Below are 12,821 nucleotides of genomic sequence, written 5' to 3'. Positions count from 1 at the left end.
TTAGATTTATATAAAAATTTCAAAAAGACAATGGACAGATAATGAGAACTGTGTTTAGATGATTGAAGGGAAGATTAATCTGAAATAAATAGACTATAAGACATTATTGAATTGCAATTAACAATATGGAACAGGATATGCATTTTGGATTGACTGTGGGAAAGAATGATAGGTAAATGAGTATGAATGAGTAAATGAAAAAGCAATTTCTTTACAAATTTCATTTAAATCACAATAAAAAATAAAAAAAAATTCTGCCAGTTTCATAGACTTTTTTTAAAAAAATGAAAAAAAAAATGCATGCTGATTATAGAACAAAAAGAAAGAGACCCAAAAGGAGTTCTAGTAACCCACCTCCACCTTTAAGTGCTGAATACTAACCAAAAGGTTGGTGGTTCAAACTTACATGGAGCTCCGTAGGAGGAAGACTCGGCTATGTGCTCCTGCAAGTTACAACCCAGAAGCCCTGAGGGAAGCTCTGTCACATGAGTTGACCGTGAGTTTACATGGACTTGATGTCAGTCAACAATTATCTTATTAACACGAGAAGAACTTGAACCTCATGTCTAGAAAACCCACATTAAATGAATGAACTCTTACGTGTGCTGAACAAGCACAGAATCACATCATTGGTTGGAGAAGAGGAAGGATGACACAGAGTGTGATTCTAAAGGGGAAATCTGCTCCTGTCATCAGAATGTTCTGCCCAAGCCTCGCTCTATTCCTTCTCAGGCTGACCAGGTGCCAAGGCTGCACGCACACACATTTCAGACCTCTGTTTTCCAACTCCATGGAGCTTTGCTAAGAACCTGGAGTGCACTATGCTATGTGGCTGCCAGCAATGCCTTGTGGCTGGACTGATTGTTCCCGTCTCACAGATGAAGATACTGAGACTCAGAGCATAAACAACCCCTAGAGAAACCACAAGAAAAGGAGTTACTGCCTTCCACTGACTTCTTGTTTCCATTTGGCCACCTCGTTAAGTTAGTACTATTCTTAATGATTTTGAAGATGTTGTTTGTTACATGATCTGATTTATTTCTAGCCTAAAACTAGCAAAGTGACTGAATCCAAGTGTTGTCCCTTCTGACAGACACTATCTTTATTTTAGAAAAATCTGGGTCATATTCAGATTGTTTCCTCAGAGGCCCAGGCCGTTTAGCCAGTTGCTAAAGCAATCACAGTGGGGATATTTACAGCGTTAGGCATAAAAAGGTAATTAAGATGTTGTTGGTGTGCATTTTTAACTTTTTCTTTCCTAGCATTTCTTTTGTATCCACTGTGCCTCGGGCATCGTCTGTTGCCCTGCGGGGTATATGAGCATCCTAATTTGCTTGCGTTCTGGTTTTGTTTGGAATTTTGATGAACTACACCAGCTACCTCGGCTGTTGCTTGCTTGGGCTCCAGGCTCAGCCTCCCCCACCCCCCACCCCCGCCCTGGGCTTCCTCAGCCAATCCCTGCTCTACCCACCAAGGACCTCGCATTTTTACTGGACTTTTCTGTGATAGTTTGCAAAACTGCAAAATAGTAGAGAACGCTAAGTATCTAAGTTCTGTGTTTTTGTGTCTTTTCCAAATCTCAGCTTTTACAATCATTCTTTCACGGTGAAGAGGCTGTTTCTTCTTCCCTTATTAATATCAAACACCCTGTTCCTAGGGTTAGGAGCTGTGTTGCCAAGCCAAAGGCGGGTGGTTTGAATCCCCCAGCTGCTATGCAGAAGAAAGATGGCCCATCTCTCCTGTACGATTTAGTCTCTGAAAATCCACTTTCAGGTCAGCTCTATGTAGGTTCTGAATTGACATCAATGAATAGGTGTGAGTGGTTGTTTTAGAAAGAGCCCTGGAATAGTGGGTAAGAATCGGGCTATTCACCAGAGGTCATGGGTTGGACCCAGTGCCTGTACGGAAGAAAGAGGAATCACTCTGCGTCCGTAAACACTTAATTATCCTTCAAAATGGGGGCAAATCTCTCCAGTGCAGCTTAACTGTCAGCCAAACATAGACAGTCCTATGAAAAACAACCACCCCCCTAAAAAAAAACAAACAACAAAACAAAACAAAAACCACAAAAAACCCACAACAACAACCACAGCAATAATACTCCTTGGACTAATCACCCATGTAAGCTCAAAAATGGCATTGTTTGTGCAACAGCAAAGCTCATAAGATGTGAAAGTTTAGGATAGAAAGATTTAGAGAAAAAAGAATTATCGGAAGAAAGTGTAAGGAGTGAATATACTATGGGTATTGCACATAATGCTAGAAAAATGTAAGTCATTGAATAAAAAACATTGGGCTTTGTAAACTTTTAGTCAACTCACAATAAAAAGAAGAAAGGTTCAGCCGTAGAAACACTGTAAGGTGTTTCTATTCTGTCCTACAGGACCTATCCATACGCTGCAGTCAACGGACAGACAGGGATTTTTTTAAGGAGGCTGTGTGTGTGTATTTGGCTTTGATTTCTGTGCTTTGAGGGATTTTCCCCCGGCTGTTTATGAAGCCTCTCTGGTGATGCAATGGTTGAGTTCTTGGTTGTTAGTAGGAAGGTCATTGGTTCAAACTTAGCAGCTGCACAGAAGGAGACAATGAGACAATCTGGCTCCATGCACAGTTACAGAGTCAGAAACCCTTCTGGCGATTCTGCTACGTCCTTACAGGGTTGCTATGAGGTAGGATCAACTTGACAGCAGTGGATTTGCAGGAAGGAGGATTGTTGGTGAGAATATGTTTTAATGTCTTTGAGGATTCGATCAGATACACGAGTGGGGCATGCTCAACTCAGCTGACGTTTAGAGGATCAAACGTACACAGAGATACCTTGGAAGACAGGTCTGGTGATTTGCATCCCAAAGTGATCGCCATCCTGGAAACCCTGTGGCTCTGTTCTGCTCTGCCTTGGGTCTCCCTGTGCTGAATTGACTGTGATGACTAAAGGTACCAGGACCTGCCCTGCCTGCTCGTCTCCAGGAACCCACTGTGCCTCTCCAGGCTTCTGACCTGCCCACCTCCAGGAAGCCCAGGCTGGGCTCCTACCCTGCCCTTCCTGTCCACCTCCAGAAAGCTGCAGTGCCTTTCAAGCTGGGCTCCCTGAATTCACACATTGTGAACCTACAAAACCTATTTGGTAATCTTTGCCCCGTTACTGTAATCCATGCCTCGTCACCCAGTAAGGGGGTAACCAGGAGGTTACTCGTGCCCATTTACTAACTGGTAGTGAATAGTTTTTCCATTTGCTCACCACGTCAAACAAATGGCTGTAATCTGTTTCTCTCCCAACCCTACAGCTCCTTTCTACAAAATTAAAGTTTATTTTTTTAAATTTACACTCCCTGTTTGGGACAGAGGACCCATCAATGGGCAATTTCACACTGTGGTGTCACCACACCTTTGATGTCATCTTTGATATGGTAAACAACGTGAAATGGTCACTTAATTGCACAAGTAAGGCGGTGCAGGCCTTGCTAACTGGGCTTTGATCCTGCTGCCGGCTCCTCTTCACTTGGTTCTTTGGACTTGAGCTAACAGCCTCCTCTCATCACTTGGTTCTTTGGACTTGAGCTAACAGCCTCCTTACTCGCTGACTGTGAATTCATCAGCTTTCACAGTCATGTGACTCCTTTCCTGGGATCAGTTCTGTGAACCTGGCACTTGTCAACTTCTATAAGCAGATGAGTCATTTTCTCTACATAAATCGCTTTACATCTTCATCTAAGGCCCACAGACTTGCTTCTCTAGCGAGCCAAGTTCAAGACAGCCATCGTCAGTAAGATTTGTGAGACCTGTTCTTAGTGAACTGGAAATGATCCTGAACCACTATGGCCAGGTGGGGCCTTAAGGATGAGGGGAGAAGGTGGCGTAATGAGCAGCTTAGACTCACAGACACAGGTGGTCTCCTGGTTTTCTGGGTGAAGAGGTGAGTACCATTCCTCTCTGGATGTCTCCTTCCTGTGGATTACTGAGCAAAGGACGGCGTGTAATGTGAGATAGAAAAAAAGAGCATGAGGGCGTGAGGGAGAGAAATAAAGAAAGGAATTGGTTCCAAGAAACAAACGGGCCTTTATTGTGCGGTCTGAGAGGGATGCCAAGAACCTGGCTGCATGGCATGCAGACAGGATCCAAATGGTGCTCAGGCAGTTTGGGGGGTTTCCTTTTTGTAGGGGTCCTGGGGAGGACTAAGATGGAATTTCTCAGAATTTGACATATTAATTAAGTTAGGGTTTAGCACTTTTTTCCCAAGCTCAGACCCTTATCAGGATCCATTGTCTGGTCTGGTCTTTGATCTGACCAGCTTAGATGTCATCAAGTTTCTCAGGAAGAAATCAAGCTTGGGGGTGGTGGGCCAACTGCCATATTCTTCCTTCAGGTAAAATAATTTTCTTTCCCAGCAAAAGTCAGGCAACCATAAAATACAGATTTGAGGGTATTAAGTGTTGCACTGCTTATTTAAACGCTGGCAGTCAGAGCCCATCAGCCTCTCTCTGGGAAGCGGGAGATGAGGTGAGCACCACTCATTAATCTCCAGCCTCAGTCACTACAGGGTCATGATGAGTCAGACCCTGCTCAAGAGCAGCGGGGCTGAATAAGGTTGAAGTTCGCCGGGAGGAGCCTCCTGCCCACTGAAGGTCCAAGAGCTTGGCTCCTAAATGAGTCACTCTGTAGGAGAAAGATCTAGAAATCCCCTTCCATCAATATTTACACTTAGAAAGGTTGTTGAGCAGGTCTGCTCTGTCACCTAGGGTCACTTTGAGGGAGAATTATCTGAGTGGTACCTACAGGAAGCCAATACTAAATATTTGTAATAAACGGAATGTTATTTCAGGATGTGGGGGAGGTGCGGTTCAAGCTGGAGTTCACCCTGAGGTACCAAGGCAATCCTTAAGAGTTTACAGGATTCTTGAGTTGTATTTGCTGACCCCTCCCTCCTCAGTCAAGCAGGTTTTCAACAGAAAGAGCTTGACTTCATTTGCATTGAATTCTCTTTGTGATTTACCTCCTGATAATTGTCAATAAAGATACAGGAAGCTGGAATGGGGCCCTTCAGTCGGGAACTGCTGGCCCCCTGTCTTTATGCTCTCTGTTCTATTTCATTTTTCGTTGTCTGTCTCATTATCAATAATTATAAAAATACTTCGCCCTCGGTCTGTGACAGGTACCAACAACAGCAATCGCTTCCCTAGGCTCTTGGTTGGACAGAACCTGAACAACTCAGTATATTCATGGATTCATAGAAATGCTTCCCAAGATCTAAGTTCCATAGAGACAAGAATGCCACATTCTTCTCTGTCACTCTTGAAGCACACATAGACTTATCTTAAATGGACTTTTGCTGGACTGGTTTTCTCTTTCTGTTGTCTTTAAAAGAAATAAAATCGTTTGCCATCAATTCAGTCCCAACTCATGGTGACCTCATGTGTCTCGAGTGGAACTGTCCTCCACAGGGTTTTCAATGACTAGCTTTCCCTGAAATAGAACATTCGGCTTTTCTTCTGGATGACTCGAATGCTCAATCTTTCTGCAAGAGGTTAAGCGTTTTAAGCATCTGAACCATTTATCCTTGGACTCCTTAAAGATATCTAACTCATTGTTGTTGAATCACAACTGACTCACAGCTGACTCTCCAGTGAGTTTTCAGAGGTTGTAGAGTCCAAGAGAGGAGACTGGCCATTTTTCTCCCAAGCAGCACCCAGACAGCACAACTGTATATCAAAAAGGTAACATTACCCAATGACAAAGTTCAGAAGGCAGGAAGAGGTGAGAAAGAAGTACTGACTGAAAACAAGAAACACAGGGAAGAAATTGAGCACTATTAGTAGGAATTACTACAAGCAGGAGCACAAAATAAAATGTGCCAATTGCTAAATAGAAAACTGATGTAGTTTTTAGAGCTTCGCCCGTTTAGCTTTTCCACCCTTGCCTCCGAGGAGCACTCTGGCTGCACCTTCTCTGAGACACATCTTTCTCTTGGTCGCCCATGGGATGTTCGGTGCTCTTCTTCAACACCACAGCTCAAAGGAATCAATTCATCTCCTGTTGTCCTTATTCATTGTCCAGCTTTCAGATGCAGAGTAAGTGATTGTAAAGACCACTGTCTAAATTAGGAACACTTTGGTCTTCAAAGTGACATCACTGCTGCTCAGTAATTTGGAGAGGTTCCTGACAGCTGACTTTCCCAATGCAATCTGTCTCCTGATCTCTTGACTGATGATACCAAATGTGTTGATTCTGATTCTAAGTAAGATCAAATCACGGGCGATTTCAGTCTTATCTCCATCTGTTACAATATTTCTCATCAATCCATTGGTGAGGATTTTTGTTTTCTTGATGTTGAGGTACAATCCATGTAGGGTGTAGTTTTTCCTCTTCTGTGGTAAGCATTTCAAGTCCGCTTCACTTTGAGTGAGCAAGGTTACGTCAGCGGCATAACAGGAGGTTGTTGGTGAGTCTTTCTTTGATCCTGATACCACATTCTTCTCCATAAAGTCCAGCTTCTTGAATGATTGGCTCAGCGTGCAGATTGAAGAGACGTGGAGAAAGGAGACACTCTGGCGTACACCTTTCTTAATTGTGAACCCAGCACTACTCCTTTACTCTGTTCAGACAGCAGCTTTTTTCAGTCTAATTGTAGGCTGAACATGAGCATAATTAAATGTTCTGAGATTCCTGTTCAGGATCTATATATGTATGCTTGACTGACATCCACACATAGATCTGTAAATACGCCGTATCATTTACCCAGCAGTCCCATGATATTCTACCACTTGATAGAACTCAGCTCAGATGATCTTCTTCGCAACATACCCAAGTAGATACAATTCACCCTCCACATTTCCATGGCTCCCCTTTCCATTCTGTCACTTTGTTTCTCTGTGTCTCTTTCTCTTTCTCTGATTTGTACTTCGTGTAGGTACTCTGCTTCCTGTAACTGCACGCCTCTCCCACAATGATTTGAGATTTAGTAATGTGTTTAACTCTCACTAGGGTTAGTGTTTTCTAGGGTCATTATAATGCAATATTTACGTACTTTTTAAAACCAGGAACTCAGTATCAATACATCGTTTAACCAAAGATGAAGGAGAGGATGCAAGGGCAAAGGGGTCTTTGAATGAAGGAGATGATAAAACAAGAACCAGGACAACTATAATGAAACGCTTCTGCCCCAGTGCATCCTTACCTTACACCATCCACTTAAAGCCCCAAAGCAGCGCAGAATCTGATGTATGCTAGTCCTCTACGGATGACTTCCTAAAGCCTTCAGGTGACACTATCTGGGATGCCAAAGAATGGCTTGCCTAATCAAAAGAGACATCTTATATTAGAATTAATGAGTTAGCAAGCAGGATAGAAGGTTCTACATAAATTCTCCTCTCTCCTCTTAGCCACTGGAGAGGCATCCTTAATTTCAGGGTTAAAAATTTATGAGTTTAATACCTGGTCCATTGATAATCGTTAAGCACTGTGGATATCTAACATCATTCTCTGATACCAAACATTTAGTTAAAAACACAAAACTGTCTACCACACCATTTTTATTCTTTTGGAATCAAAGAATTCATAGCTGGTAAGAGAAGTGGATTTGCTCCATTTATCATATTAGAGTCATATAATAAATTAGTACTTCTCATTTTCTTTTGTTATCACCACACTAATGCTAGAACCAACTAGTTCTTCCTCATCTCCTTGAACGCAGGACTTAGAATTGGCCTCTTGTGATGTTCATTATCTGCCGCTGTATTACTCTGGGTTCAGGAAGGGCAGAGGAAACATTGAGTTTGAAGTGACGGCCATCACTAGGCCACTACAAGAGTGATTGTTCTGCTGGACTCACTGGGTGTTACGATGGTGTTACAAATGATGAGGGCAATCATGGTGTCCTCCACTTCTGTTAGCGTCAGCTAGGAAGGCATGCTCTACTGTGGAGTTGGTGTCCATAAACATCGATCACTTTAGAGACTCCATAGGACTGTCCTGGTCTTTCCTATAGTGTCATAATATGTTGGAATCCACTCAGTTACCAGTTTAATTTGGTTTGTCTTGTTAGATGTGTCATGCCTTCTTAACCATTTAGCATGAAAAGTTTTATTGTTGTCATTTTGCAGATGAAGAGAAAAGGTCAGATATATTTAGTACCTTGTAAAATCATTCAGCTAATCAGAGGAGAGGCTAGGATTTTTGTTGGGGATTAGAGACTTCAACATTCTTGCTCTCAGGTTTACAAAGCCTTTTTAATCTATACAATTCCATGTTCACAAGTTCCCTGCATTGGTGGACACTCATTTCTGAGCTGACAGTGAAGTAACTAAAAAAAATTCACCGTTCTAAAAAATTCCATTCTAAAGTTTGCCTTACCAATCTCTATTAACCAAACATAGTAAATGTGTCCACCGACAAAGAGTTTTACACAAAGAAGGATTTAATATAACAGGAATTTGTGTAGTATAACTCACAGAAATTTCTGAATGAGAAATAAGAATTCTGAAAGGGAATAAGATAGAATCAAACTTTTTAAATTTTTTTTATTATTAATGATTTTTAATGCAACATATATATTTTTACAGCATATTCTTTCTATTTAATTTTTCCCCATTCATTCATTGATGCATATTTTCCTCCCTGCCCACCCTTTCCCAGTTCATTTTTCTCTTTAAAAAGAAAAAAATTTTTTTATTGTGTTACAATCCCCATCTCAAGTTCACAGTCCACTTTACTATGCATTTCTTTTTCTGTAATCTTGTGATGAGAAGAAGACCTAATCCTATATTCCTTTTAAACAGTTCTCTCCCTCATCTGTTTCATTGCAGTATATATTATTTATCCTCTCTTTTCTTAGATTCCCCCCCAAACCCTGATGTCAGACCCCTATTACAAAAGTGGCACTATGCAGTATTTGTTCTTTTGTGATTGAGCCAAATTTTTATCGTCATGTTACGTCTGGTGGCGAGCTGGGAAGTGCCAGGCTGGGTCAGCTGAAGCTTTTGATCCCTGTAGAGTAAAATGGCTGGAAGTTTTCCTTCCAGATTTCTTTGTAAGCTTGTAAAATTATCCACAACTCCATCAAAATAAGAACAATCACAAAAGATCATCTAATTTTTAATAAAACAAGAGGATGAGTCATGTCAGGTCTAACACTTCAGAAGTCATAGAGAACTTATAAATAAATCAATAGTTTGAATGTAGAAATCCACTGAAAATTTAAATTCCATCTTTTCTTGGGTCATTTCCTATAACTATGTTCACCTTTTAGTCTAGTCAAAGTCTCAGGCTGTCAGAATCGAACCCACTCTTCTTTGAACTCATAGAAATCTTTTTCCTATTGTTCTATCAGACATTCTTGAAGTTGTGAGAGTTTTAATATCTTGGTTTTATTTTATTAACTCCCATGAAGAAATCTGGTTCTTTTAACTTCAACAAAGGGCTCATATCTGCTGTTCATAAGGTCACTATGGACCATAGTTGACTCAAGAGTCAACAACAACAACAGAGAAATGAATAAAACTTAACAATATCAGACTGATATCTTATGCTTAAAAGCCCAGGGCCGCTCCATCGAGATGATGACTCTCTAGGAATGAAGAGTGTGATTGAAAGCATTATTTGAATGTAGACAGGAGGACAGTCAGTGCGGGTGGTAGCAGCAGGTAAACCCTCAGTAACACACAAGCAGATTGTAGTTCAAATCCATTCAGAGGCACATAGGAAGAAAAATCTGGCAATTTTCATCCAGATGATCACAGACTCTGAAACCCTTGGGTACAGTTCTACCATGAGGTATATGCGACCACCATGAACGTAGGTTGACCAACAGCAGCTGGTCAGGAAGAATAAGTGCAAAGAGGTTCTTACTTTGACCAGTTAAAAAACAAATCACTGGCAGCCAATGATGTGCCAGTTACATGCACCATAGTCAGCACCATAACCAAGAGTGAGCTCTCAATATTCTGTTGTGTGGGTGAGTCTACACCACCCCGAGTAGTGTAAAGCCTTAAGCACTGATTGAGTGCTGTGGAAAGAAGGGCAGTTTAAACACATCACTGGAGGGGGACATTGTCAACACTAGGCTATCAGATGAGATTTACACAACCCCTGAACACTATTCCTTCACCTCCTCCACCCTAGGGCTTCAAAGTCCTGCCTAGAGTGGCTGAAAATACTCAAGCATCATCCTGTCATACTCCACTCCCTCGGGTTCCTACATGGACTCCAGCTGTTTCTACCCTAGACACCCACCCCTGCACCTACCCCTCACACATGCTCTAAACAAACAAACAAACAAACAAAAACATGGCCTTCCTGCTGTTAGAAGAGTCTCCTGAAGAACCAGGAGGGCTCTTACATCATAAAGCAGAACCTATCAGCAAGCCAAAAAGGAACTCAATGAGAGCTCAAATACAGATTTATATTTGCTTTTTTAGATAGGCTTGTATTTTAAAATCTTTTTTTCATCACCACATACACTGGGTTTTCAATTGCACATTCTCCCCTTGTGATCTTTGGTTTAGCTAACAGTGTAAATAACAAAAGCAGCCCTGGTCGGAGAGTGGGCTATGTGCTGGACGAAAAGGTCACTCACTCATTCACTGCCGTCAAGTCAGCTGGTTCCAACTCATCGTAACTCTCCCCCAGACTTGGGAGGCTGTCTGTTTTAATCAGAGGAGACTGCTCATCATGCTTTCAACGAGTCACTGGTGGATTTGATCCAGACACTCGTGACCTTTGGCTTGGCCGGACAACTTGCTAAGGAGTGATTCTAATCCACCAGCCTGTCTTTGGGAGAAAGATGTGGCAGTCTGTTTCTGTAAAGATTCACAGTCTCCGGGACAATTCTGTTCTGCTCTGTAGGACTGATATAACTTTGAACGACTAACAGCAGTGGATTTTGGCATTGCGCATGGGTAACTGTTGCAGAGGTTGAAGAAGGCTTAGCCACGTCGTCTTTCTTCCTTCCACGCCAAGGATGCTGCAATCTTTTCCCAGAACCCTGGTGCACGCTTGCCCTGAGGACGCTCTCTTTATGCTCCGAAAGGCTCTGAGTACACCGCCAGGCTTGCATTTGTCCAGTGCCATGACAGCGGGTGGACTTGTCTCGTACTCAGTGATTTAGAGGGAAAGGCATGGGCACCATTATCTACAAAGCCTCTGAAGGATTATAATTAAGGATGACAGTGTTGAAAGGCGATTTCAGATTTTTCTCAAGAAACAAGGCTATAAATTGAGGCTGGAACAGGATTCTGGCCAATTGAACCTCCACGCAGGCACTCAGTCATAATTGGCATTGATTTAGCAGTCCACAGCTCATCTTCTGTGCCATAAATTGATTGGAAATGACAAGTGACTAAGATTAACACCTTTCAGGGACCACATGCTACCTAAATAAATAAATATCAGAAAAAAGATAAAATGCTCAATTGTATTTCAGTTCATACCTCTCTGTACTCCAGGAGAACTGCCCACAGAGCTGTAATTAGAAAATATTTCCCCAAGCAGTCATGTGATTTCTAGGAGTTTCCAGTAGGATTGATTTTAGGGTGGTACCACTTTGGTGGGGTTATTTCAACTCCTAGGAATTAACCCTTTAAACTCTGCATGGTATTTAAGGCTCCCAGCTGTCGGGTTCACTTGCTATGCAGGTGTAGAGTAATGGTTCAAGTAGAGGCTTTGGGTCGAGACAGCCTAGCTTCAAAACCTATCTGTGTTTCCTGAGAGTGAAGACTCAGGGTAAAGTTACTGAGTTCCTCATGGGACAGTGGTTATACATTTCCAGTAAAATCAATAATGAGACCTTGAGGAATATCTGTGTGCTACAAACATTAGCTATTACAACTGGTTACCTGGTTAGAGCTTTGAATGGTATAGACTGGGGGTGAAGGAATCATCGTTGATCTCCTAAGAATCAGTAAATTAAAGTTACTCATTTTTGAGTGGACACTACAGATCTTATTGTTATTACTAAGTGTCCTTGAGTCCGTTGTGGTCCACGGCGATGTTAATTAAGGACAGCAGGAGGACACACTGCCCATGGCCACATCATTCTCTCGACCTCACGTTCTGGGCTGCAGCCATGGTGGCAACTTACCTTTTTAAAGGTCTTGCTCTTTTTTCATATTCCTTCTATTTTACAATCCTGTGGTTCAACACTGAGAGCACATACAAAAAATGATGTGATTAAGCGATCTCTCCTTCCACCGAGACAGCCCTCTGACAGCCACTCTGAAAGTCCCGCCGCGTAAACCCACAGTCATCAAGTAGACTTCTATTCAGGGTGACCCTACAGGGCAGAGCAGACTGCCCCACGGGCTGTTCAAGCTTGTAATTTTGATAGACACAGACTGACTCATTTTTCTCCCTTAGAGAAGCTGATGGGTTTGAACTTCTATCCTTTTGGTTAGCAGCCAAGTGTTTTAACCTCTGTGCCACCATAGCTATCATTTGAGGATTTTCCATACAGTCCAATTATCCTTAAATTATTGACGTTATAGACATAAATACAAGGCATGAATATGCACACAGTATGATAGCAGGACCTATGAGTTGTAGTCGACTCAATGGCACAGAAGACGTGCCACGCTGGTATCACATTAAGGTAGCTGGCCGTTAATGATAAGGTGGTTGTTGTTGTTATGTGCCATCGAGTCGTTTGCAACTCATAGTGACCCTATGTACAACAGCCCTAAACCCTGCTCGATCCTGTGTCAATTGTATTGCCTCTGACACTCCCATCCCGATTACCCCAGGCACTGAATCAATCCACCTCATAGAGGGTCTTCCCCTCCTGCACTGTCCCTCCACCCTCCCAAGCATGATGTCCCTCTCCAAGGACCGGTCTC

At 42.3% G+C, this 12,821-nt stretch overlaps 1 pseudogene; it reads left to right on the top strand.

The window, feature by feature from the left end:
* The window catches only part of LOC102860007, a 39,124-nt pseudogene that overhangs the window by 1,416 nt on the left and 24,887 nt on the right, over nt 1-12,821 (top strand).

This window comes from Elephantulus edwardii, unplaced genomic scaffold, assembly GCF_000299155.1.
Source record: "Elephantulus edwardii isolate Elephantulus edwardi_28Jun2011 unplaced genomic scaffold, EleEdw1.0 scaffold00003, whole genome shotgun sequence".
Lineage (NCBI taxonomy): Eukaryota > Metazoa > Chordata > Mammalia > Macroscelidea > Macroscelididae > Elephantulus > Elephantulus edwardii.
This window is presented reverse-complemented; position numbering and strand designations above follow the sequence as displayed.